Below are 11,632 nucleotides of genomic sequence, written 5' to 3'. Positions count from 1 at the left end.
TGGGGGTCACGACGTGATAGTGATACAAAAAAAATAGCTGATTACTGTGAGCGTCAGTTTCTTTATAAAAAATTCCGAAGCTCAAATGTAGAGTGATTTAACGCTCTTTTTTGTAGGTTTACAACCTACCAGGACACGCGCCGAGTTGGACTTGTCGACGGTCCATAATATATGGAACAAATTTTTCACGAGTATCACCCGTTAAATAATCTTTTGATGAAACAACTCTTAATTTGTAATTTGAAGAATTTTTTATTTAAAATCTACCACTGCACTTTTATGTTAAGTTGTTAATGTAAAATACTTTTGCTCCCAAATCTTTATATATGACTATGAGTAAGCTGCGGGATTGTGAAAGTTTAAGTAAGCTATACCAATTAAGTTTTTACGCTGATTTCGAATAAAACCGGATGATGACAGATGATTAATCACTCTACACTCGACTGTCACTGGTCACGCGACTTTTTAAACACGTCGTCGCTAGCAGCTAGGTTAACGGGTGATACTCTTAAAATGTTTGTTCGACAAGTCCAACTCGGCGCGCGTCCTGGTAGGTTATTGTATCACGTGGCGACCCCACTGTCGCTTCACTATAGTGTAGAGTTTCGACGATACAGGGGGAGACGATACGGGGGGGGGGGGGGGCGCGCACTCGTGCGCGACGGGTCATACAACGTATGAACGTATGAGTATGACAAGTAGGTTATAAACTTTCTCTAACCAGAGCCCTCTCGCTTGCAGTAGCGGGCGACCGCCGAAACAAGCAGTACGCGTAGACACATGGCTATATGAAGTTATAAACCTACAATCGCTAGGTGGCTCTGAATAACTATTCGAAACCCTAACTAAAACTAAACACTTTGATTGACGATGTCAATCCTTTGCATCTCGCCGATCTGCATACGGTGGTTGTGAAAAGCATTATTGGATGCGCGCGCGGCCCGGCCCAGTAGTGCATCGCGCTTCAACTAAACACTGCACACTACAATCTGATCCCTAACTAGAACTGAAGCATATGCTGATTGCTGAAACCCTATGCCGTAAGACGCGCGCGCTGACCATTGAATGGTTTTTAGTTGATTGACGATGTCAACCCATCGAGATCGTTTGTTCTAACCAGAGCCCTCTCGCTTGCAGTAGCGTGCGACCGCTTGTGAAACAAGCGCGTTACGCAGTACGCGTATACACATGGCTATGTGAACGAGAGCACGTGGCTCTGCTAGTTCGGGCGGCGCTTCGAAGCGGCGAAATCTCAAGTCCTCCAAGGTTTTTAGCTTTTATTCCGGCCAAGCAACAACTTGTAGGTTTATAACCTACCAGGACGCGCGCCGAGTTGGAACAAATATTTTACGAGTATCATCCGTTAGGCGTTAAGCAGCAACAAGCATATTATTTCGAAAACAATCAAAAAGTTATAATACTTCCAATATTGCCATTGGAAGGGGTTGCATTGGCCAATGCATTGCAATGCACCCTTATAATAAAAAATTATAATACTTCCCTATTAAAGTTAAAGTGCACAAATCTGTAGTAATCTGTATATACTATTTTCACAATTACTTTAACACCAAAACTGACTCGAATCCTAAAGCATAAACAACTGAAATATATCGTTTTACAAGCCTGTCACCTGCGCACGTCTGACAAAAATGGTTATTTGCTCATAACTCGTAAAAAATGATTTTCGTGCGCGCTAAGCTATAAGTAAGTATAGGTTATAAGTTTGATTCACGATATCAATCCTTCGCAGCTCGGTGAGGCACAGTGGTGCATATCGCCGATCTACCGAAGGTTGCGAGAAAAATTATTTGATGCGAGGCGCGACCCAGTAGTGCATCGCGCTACAAGTTATAAGTTGCTCTAACCAGAGCCCTCTCGCTTGAAGTAGCACGCGACCGCCGTAGGCGTATACACATGGCTATGTGAAAGTTATAAGTAATAGGTTTATTCGAAATCAGCATATAACAAAGTACTTTTTAGAATCATCGCATCAGTGAGTACACATGGTACAGTTTACCTGGGGACCCCAGGCTATTATGTTCATTAACATAACCGAATAAAGATTAGGCGGAATGACAGGCTGAGCGCGGCCCAGTAAGGTACAGTTACAGTTTCATTTACCTTACTCGGGAATATTATGACTGGGATAAACTTAAAGTAGTGTGTGGTGGGTTTTGGAAAATGCCGCCATATTTTCCCGGTCATTAATTTTCCCAGTCATAAATTAACCCGCTATAATGTTCCTTGTATCACGTTGCGACCCCCACGGTCGTTTCGCTATATCGTCCTGGCGATACAGGGGGAGTCGCGCACTCGTGCGCGGCGGGTCCGGGGTCATACAACGTATGACAAAATGTTCCCGAGTAAGGTCAACTAATAGTAATAAATTTTGATGCTTGGTGGGTTTTGGAAAATTCCGCCATATTTTTCCCGGTCATTAATTTTCCCAGTCATAAATTAACCCACTTTAATATTCCCGAGTAAGGTAAATGCCATTGAAGGTGCGCGGCTTTTGGAGCAAAAGCTGTAGGTCTAAAAGTCGCGTAATTTGACGAAAATCGTTGATTTTTGTTTTGGCACTTGGAGAACTTCACTGCTTCGACGCGCCCTGCAAACTAGCATTCTTGCTTCGCATCGTTGATCGTTGCTCTGCAAAGCAGAGCATGAGCAACGATCTCGATGGGTTGACATTGTCAATCAAATTTTTGTCGTATTATTCTGTCATATTTTCGGTTCCTTAAATGAGATCATTTTGAATATTTGTGAAGACCTTCCAAACTAATTTAGGTTCAGTAGAACATAAGTGTTTACTTGATTCACAATGTCAATCCTTCGCATCTCGCCAATCTGCATACGTGTGGTTGCGAGAAGATGCGCGGTGCGGCCCAGTAGTGCATAGCGCTACAAGTGTTTATGTAAGCTGACCAAATTTGTAACAAAGTTGTTATAATTTGGTTATAATACTTACCATAAAAATCAAAATTAGCATTTTCAAATGTACACAGAACGGTTCAAATATAATCGCCACCGAAGTGGTGTGATGTTTCTGCTTCTCCTAGAAAGTGTTCACAATCTTGCGTCTCGAAGTTGACGTTGTTTTCCACGTTCTGAAATTAAACTTGTCCATTGTTAATGGACTAACCCGTGGCGCTACTTCGAAGAAATTTAGACGAGTAACATCCGTCAAAGAGTAAACTAGTGGGCTGTGACCTATTTGGACACAGGCCATGTTAACCATCTGATGTGAGTTCCAAAAAAAGTTCCTGTATTTGTATTTGTGGAGGAACATCTCAAGTGGGATTTTCCTTTGTCACTGAGTGTGGCCTATTTAACTCGTAAAATATTTGTTTCGCGCACACGCGCGCGAGGATTACTTGCGGAAATGTGGTGTATAGCTAGTCTGTGGTCAATCAATGCGCGGCACGAGCGTATTTTAATGTATACTAGTAATGTATAGTATTTTGTAATAAGCCCAACTTGAACTTGGCACGCGTAGTGACAGTGTACTGATGTTTCAATATTATTATTATAAGGTGAGCTGATTAGAGCTTATATTAATAGTTATAGTGAAATGGAAATCTAGCGTCCGCCAAAACGAAACAACGGGCGCAATTCTTGTTATCATATAACGTTGAGTTAAAAAGTTGTTTCCAAATTTTGCGTAATGTATTTCTTAAAAGTTTAATGTATGTCCTATTTGCATCCCAAAGAGTTCCCATTGCATCGTTGTTTATTCCTGATTTGGTTAGCTTTGCGTCTCAGAATTAAAGAGGTCTGCTATGCTTTAGTGTTTAGAGAGCTCTGCTGTCCACCTAACTAGGTAGATCTTTAGATATAAGGGTTCCCCGTGTAATGGGACAAGCTGTGTTAAAGCTTCTCTTCAGGATGTCCGAGATGAACTGTTTTCGAGCATTGAGATCTTCCGCTGTAGAAACTGATTAAAACCAGTAAGGGTGTCAGTCAAACTCTGACATCATCAAATGTGATGGCCTAAAAATGATCCCTTGTGTGTTAGCTGTCTAGCTGAGAAGACCTGAAAAGTGGTTACTGGAGGAAGAAGTGCTCATTATCAGTGTGTCTTTGTAGTCAGAATGAACGAATTGGGATCCCTAGCTCTGTGGTGGGTGACTTCGATGGGGGACCTGAAAGATGAAAGAGAATTTCCTAGTGGTTTAATGGCTCTTAGAGCTAGGTTCCTGGTTCATCTAGGGAGGTTTGAGTTGGCAATTCCTGACCTTTGCGGATTTCGTGACCCTTGAAACAAATGCATATTATATTTGGTAACCTTCCCTCGCCTCAATCCTTAACGGGTGATCCTCGTAAAATAGTTATTCCAGAATTAAGTATCACCCGTCTAGTCAAATAAAAGCTTGAAGCAACACTGTTTGCTCACACTCTCTAAAAAACAATTATGGTACAACAATTTTGAAAATCCGAGTAAGTTTATTTTTATTGTGCACCTTTTACAATTATTGGTTTTGAAATTTCAGTAAAGTCTCTGATCACTGAAGATGGCACAAGACATGATTGAGGACTGAGGTACTCAAAGTTCTATTCCTAAAGAAAGCTTTGATAAACGTAACGGAAAATCATCAGAATATAAAAAGAGATTTTTGTAGACATAAGCTACCTACAAAGATCATGTCTGTCAAAAAGTAGTGACACACATGCGCTAACTACGAATTTAGGCCAGAGGAGGGGGGGGGGGGGGGAGTAAATTGTCATTTTTCGAGTTTTCACATATGTGATTGAGCTGCTGGAGATGAACAAGTAGAAACAAACCGCATAAAAATCTGACCTTGCGTTGCTGAGATCTTATAAATATCGAATTTGAGGTAAAGTTAACCTCATATTTTAAGAACAGAGGTAAATATCAAAATTATGTACAATATAATTGTGTGAAACAGTCTAAGGAACACCTGTGCCAAGTTTCAGGTCCTGGGTGTGGCCTTTCCAAAAGTTTAGCTCTATCTGGAAAAAAAGATATGCAAAGAGTTAAAGTTAAAGTTTTACACGTAATTACAGGTAAACCTCAAATTTTGGCGTGCAATATCTCAGCAACGCAAGGTCAAATTTTTATGGAATTTTTTTAACTTGTTCATCTTTACCAGCTCTGATCAAATATGTGAAAACTGGAAAAACGATTTTTACCCCCCTCTGGCCTTAACAAACATTAAGCAACTTACATTGCAGTACCATTTTTCGATTAGAATATCAAAATATGTCATTGTAATTTTGCATGGCTGAAATGTAACGCTTGATATATATATATATATATTATAATAAAACAAATATTTAATAAAACAAATATTTATTTTTACGGCACAATCAAACAATATCAATAATAAATAAATCAGGGGAGGTTTGAAGAGGTTTCAAGTGCCGAAGGCCACTGCTTATCTTTAGGATTTGAGAGTGACCTGTGCTTGAAACCCCCTCAACCATCCACTACGTCAATATACTAATTACAGTATACAAATATAGAAAAATATAATAATCTTAAATTACTTATTGGTTTAGTTTGGTGACAAAGGAGAGCCCAGTTGAGTTTTAGTTTAGCTTTAGGTTTTGAATCACAGTTTAAAAGGTTAGCCATGTTTCATGGCAGAGAGAGATATCATGTGTGCATAGCCGTACCAGATGTAGAGTTTGAGATATAATATAGATTAGTTACCATGAATTAGGGTCATCTCGATTTTGGAGGGATAGCAAGTGCTTTTTAAGGTTAGATTTAATAACACCTGACGAAGCTGATAAGTCTGAATTCTTGGAAGAACCCGGGATTATCAACCCATCTACATTAGCATCACATATTTCGAATACATAGGGGCTGAGGTCATTCCAAATTTTCGTAGAGGTGTACAAAAAGTTCTGTTGGGAGATATCTAACCTCAGTAATGGGACAATCAGACGAAGTTTTTCATTTCTAGGACAGAACTTGAAAAGATCTTTAATCGACTGGGGGACATCAAATTTAAGAATTTTGAATAATTCCATAAATGTATGGTACATGTGCAGATTCTCCAGGTTCATAATTTTCTGCTCGGTGAATAGCGGTTTAGTGTGTTCAAGACAGTAGTTCTTGCTAGCCATATGTTCGTTATAAGTTCTTGAACGTGCACAGGTTAAATAGTATTCTTTATGATCAAAATTGGGAATGTTACCAAATAGCAGTCTTATACATCGTTTTTGAATTGCAAAGATTTTATTCAGCTTATGTTTAGGGATCCCACCCCAGCAACTTATACAATAGCTAAGATGTGACATAAAAAGAGCATTGTACAGTTTCAAATATTCAGATTTGGGAATGAATTTGCAAATTCTCTTAATCGATACAATACTGGAGTTCAGCTTTAAAGATAAATGATTAAGATGTGGTTCCCAGCTTAGCTGTTCGTCTATTATCACCCCAAGAAACTTTGTACATTGAACTTTTTCTAGCTTTTTGCCATCTATTAAAATCGTTAGATTCCTGTTAAAGGGCCGTGTTCTGGCACAGGTCTGTGTTGCTCTTGACAAACCTGGCTGAAAATGCATATAACAACTTTTCCCTGCATTTATATGTAACTTGTTAGACTCCATATAGTTACTGACTTGTTTCATTACATGATTAGCTTTTTCAAAAGCTTCCTGTGCTGAACTACCTATCACAAAAATATTTGTATCATCAGCAAACAGGACGAATTCAGCCAAGCTTGAGGAGCTCACAATATCATTTATATAAATCAGAAATAGTAGAGGTCCTAACACTGACCCCTGGGGTACACCATACTCAACTGAACACTTGTCCGACTTTTCAGTTTGAAAAGAAGTTACTTGGCTACGGTTTGTTAGATAGCTAGCAAGAGTTTTTAGTGCAATACCTCTTACTCCATAGTGTTCAAGTTTATGCAGGAGTTTATCGTGCTCAATTGTGTCAAATGCTTTACTTAGATCAATAAATATTCCAATTACATGATTTTTCTGTTCAATCTCATTTAGTATTTTATTGACTGAATAGTTTACGGCATGAGATGTTGAGTGTTGTTTTCTAAAACCAAATTGTCGATCATAAATCACGTTCATAGCACTGAGGTAATTATATAACCTATTATAGATTATTTTTTCAAGTATTTTTCCAAATATCGGTAATGTAGAAACAGGTCGATAGTTATCAAGGCATCGTGAGTCTCCTTTTTTATAAATTGGTGTAATAGAGCCCGTTTTAAGCTTGTTTGGAAAGACCCCATTGTCCAAGAACCAATTAAAGAATCTAGAGATATGACCAGACAGATAATTTACACTCTTTTTTAAGACTTTAACAGAGATATCACTTGCCTTCCCATTTTCAAGGCTACCAATGATTTTACTTATCTCTTCCTCGTCACAGGGGCTGAGAAAAAAAGAGTTCACTATTCTTTCTCTGCCCTTGAGGTATTGTTTAAACTTCGTCTTAATAAAATTGCCATCAGTTACCGTACGAGATGGTACAGAAGATTGAACTTTTGAATTAAGATTACGAGCAATAGACGAGAAGTAGATGTTAAATCCGTTAGCAATCTCACGGCGTTCAGTTACAATTCGACCATCAATTAAGAATGATGCTTTTATATCTTTTTTAGATTTACCCCTGAGTTCGTTAATCAATTCCCAGGTTTTTTTAATATTTCCTTTAGCAAGTTCAAATTTTTTTCCATAGTGGGCTTTTTTCGCAGATTTTATAGCTTTGTTTAGGATAGAACGATACTCCTTATACTTAAGATATAAAGTTTCCTCACCTAATGGGTTCATTTTGGTACACGAAGCCTTCCATCGCTTGTAGTGAAAGCCTTTAGTAAACACAGATTTAATTAACGCAGAAGTGATCCATGGATTCATCAATCTATTGCGTTTTGATTGAAAACCAGCAGTAGAGTCCAATTTGAAATTCAGTTTGATTTTTTCATGGACAGTTTCGACAAATTTTTCAAAACCTTCCTCATCATACGAAAAGTTCGATCGGTAGATATCCCTTCCAATATCATTAAGGAAGCTTTCTATATTAGACTCACAGTAATCATACTTAGGTTTAAGTTTGGTATCATTTGGACTCTCTTTAGTATTACACGATATGAAACAGAAGATTGGGTTATGATGGGAAATCTTGGATTCAAGAATTCCAGATCCTAAGACACGCTCAGTAGAGTTCACTAAAATATTATCAATTAAGCTTTCGTTGCAACCCGGCTTGGCATGGGTGGCAATCGATATCAAAGGGATTAAATTGTTACTGTAGATAGTTTGTTCAAATTCAGCTATGTTTCGTCCCTGGGCCAAAAGATCAACATTGAAGTCACCTGTCAAGGCTACATTATTAGACGGTAGGAATTTCATCAACACGTCAAGCTCAGCAAGTGCATCTAGAATATCACCACTAGGGGGCCTGTAGACAACACCAGCAATCTGTGGAACCTCTGTGTTAGTGATCTCAACGAAAAGTGTTTCAAGATTGTCAGAGCATTTACATAACTTTTCGATTCGGCTGTATTGGTACTTATTGTCAATATATACACCAAGGCCACTACCTTTCTTTTTCCCATCAGTTTTGGAGTTATACTCACTGCTGTAACCATCAATTTTGTATAAATCTTTATTTTCCTCATCAATGTTTGTTTCAGCTAGCGCAATAACTGCAAATTTCTCATCATATTGACTCATATCAGTAATAAAGCTGTCAAAGTTAGATGCGTTCCCATCAATGTTGTTAAACACAATAGATATAAACGGCTTGTTATGGTTAAGTATGTTTTTTGACAGCCGGTTGAAATTTGTCATGTTATAAGACCTACAGTCTTTTAGAATGTTTGAAATAGTCTCCATATCTTCGTCTCTTTCTACAGTGTTGGGATCATATTTGTCATAAATAATTGAGTTGAAAGGATTGTACCTTTGGGATTTGAAGGCGAAACATTGACTGCAGTGCCACATTTGTTTAACATGGTCAAATTTAAAGCTCTGTTCAGAACATTTGGCATGATATATTGTATCGCAACACTCACATATTATGACTTTATGATGGCTTAGTACATTGCTATCACAACCTGGACATCTCTCTCTTGTAATATTAAAGTTTATTGAGGTCATATCGGTAAGATATCACCCCTACTACCCCTACTTAGGGCACTCCTATAGTCACCATTTCCACCTTTAAATCTTTCCGTGGACTGACTTCCACCACGTTGTACAATACATCGTTTTATACTCATGCAAAATATTTTCAGGCCTTCTCTTCCGAGATGTACAACATCATTGACCAATGGTGTGCCATCACGTGAGAATCGACCATACTTAGAAGGCATGCATCCGTTAACAGAACCTAGTACAGAGTTATCTATAATAAACATGTTTTTCCTATTATAAACCATGTCGACAATTAAACTGTTTAACTCCCCTATACGTGAGTTAACAAACTGTGATTTAGTGGGCAAGAGTAGACTAATATGAACTTTACTATTAGGATAAAATTGCTGAATTTCACTACATTTCTTCTTAAGCTTAGCAATAAGTGTTCTAGTAGATGGTCTGTTGGAATCATCCCGAATATCATTGATTCCCGTGTGTATAACAATGTTCCGATAAGGGCCTATGTCTTTCGGAGCAGGAATATCGTCAATTTTAGCAGCCCACATTCGCTTACCAGGAACCCATTTTCCGAGAGTTCCAACATCTTTACCAAATTTAATGTATTTAGTGTTTGAGTCCCCAATTAAAACTGTGCTATTTTTGTAGTAAGGCGCAATATGCCTAAAGGTAAAGCTGTACCTCACAGAATTTTTCTCATCAGATTCTTCTTCATCTTCTTCATTAGTGAGAGGTTCAATACCATGATTCCAGATTTCCTGGGACAACCTGGACATCACGTACACACTTCCATCTTTGAGCTTTAAGGACTTTTCAGTCGACTTATGAGTGAACTTTATTGTGCGTTCTTCACCAAGAGACACAGTGACTATTATTGATTCAGGGTCAATAAGTACCTCATTGTCACAGTGCTGAGGGATATGGCTACTGTTGCCTGTATATCTTGTTACAAGGCAAGAGTTCAGCCAGCTCTTCCTATTGGGGAGAGAGGGGCGCACACAGTCCAAAAGATCTTGTATCTCTACTGGAGTTTCCTTTGCCTGATGATATGCTCCTGTATACCAGTATCCATGTTCACCAAAGTAGATGACATCCCTGCTGCCACCAACCGAAGAAAAATCTGCACTACTGTCCTCCAGCAGCTTTATAAGTTTGCTGTGAAGCTCAACAGGCACTATATCTTCCTGATAAGTTATATAAGGGTCACATGCAGGGTCTATAGAAATTTGAGATGGAGCAAAGTGAGGGGAAGTAGTGTTAGGGGTCATAACGATAGAGTCGTTGTTGGGTAGTTCACCTTCATCAAATTTCTGTGTGGACGTTGAGGGACAAACATGATCATTGATCTTTTCCAATTGCACTTTGATCTGGGTCATCAGGTTATCAACATGATCGAAAGTACTGCTGTTGGTCGGGGGTTGCTCTGTAATAGGAATACTTTTGAGAGAGTCCTTCAGGTCATCAATCTCCTGTTTGAGAGAATAACTGGTTGTCTCAAGAGCTGAGCCACTCTCCTTTACTTTCGTAAGTACATCCTTGATAACAGCTATGTCTTCAGTGATGTCTTCAATTCCAGTTACTAATCGTTCTGTTTTTTTGGAGTGATCTTTGTAACTGTCCTCCTTGAGTATGAGGTGTTTGATATGCTCGTTGAAGAACTCTATGGTTGTTGTACTATCTTTGAGGTCCTCATTACATTTGGATATCTTAGCAATGTTGCTAAAGAATTCTGTTAAGGCTTTGGATTTATCCTCCTCCTTCAATCTTCTTGTGTAAGGAAAGATAAAGCAGTCCGGGCACTTCCAGGAAGTGCTGAGCTTCCTCAGAGAAGCTATTGTGAGGCCAGCCAGGTTAACACAGGTGGCATGGAAGGTCTGCTTACAATTAACACATAAGATTGCGGGGTTCTTTGACTCTACAAAGCAGGGACACTTAGAGAGTAGCGTGCCTGGGATCGCTGCTGGTTCGTTGCTCTCTACATCAACAAAGTCTCCGTCAGATGTTAGATCTGCATCTAGATCTGTGTTCCTACTATGCAATCTGCTAGTGACTTTTCGGCTTAAAACAGGGCTTGAAATAGGGGTGGATCCAGCTGACTTGCACCCTCGAGACGTGGCATTAAAGAGGTCCGATCTCCTGTCGAGTTTCTTGTCGTTCCCTTTCATGGTGATAATGGATGCGGAGTACAGGGGTGAGCGGAGGGGGCCAGGGTCAGACCCATCGAACCAGACCAGTAAACCTGAAACAAGCTAGGCGGCAGTGAGATGAGTAACATAAATTTATCAGTGATCACGTTAAGCTTAGCAGAATCACCAGTAGATTTAAGGCTAGTTAATGAGTTATAAAGTACGATTGAAAATAAATAAAGTATACTGAAACGTCAAATGTGTTGGATGAGATGTAAAATGGAGTGAATGTGCAATGATGGGGAAGGGGCTGGGGTAAGGAGGGGCTGCTAAATCATATTCAATGTAAATTTTCAACTTTATCAATAAACAATCGCACACAAATATTAGTTAGAATCTCAAATCTG

At 39.0% G+C, this 11,632-nt stretch overlaps 2 protein-coding genes across 2 annotated transcripts in view; one reads left to right on the top strand and one right to left on the bottom strand.

The window, feature by feature from the left end:
* Positions 1–11,632, top strand: part of LOC134822799 (protein ABHD13-like) — a 948,842-nt gene that overhangs the window by 458,657 nt on the left and 478,553 nt on the right. The window lies entirely within an intron of this gene.
* LOC134823321 (peptidyl-prolyl cis-trans isomerase NIMA-interacting 4-like) overlaps positions 1–11,632 on the bottom strand; it is a 70,916-nt gene that overhangs the window by 58,437 nt on the left and 847 nt on the right. The window lies entirely within an intron of this gene.

The sequence above is a fragment of the Bolinopsis microptera genome, chromosome 11, assembly GCF_026151205.1.
Source record: "Bolinopsis microptera isolate Bmic1 chromosome 11, MBARI_Bmic_1.0, whole genome shotgun sequence".
Lineage (NCBI taxonomy): Eukaryota > Metazoa > Ctenophora > Tentaculata > Lobata > Bolinopsidae > Bolinopsis > Bolinopsis microptera.
This window is presented reverse-complemented; position numbering and strand designations above follow the sequence as displayed.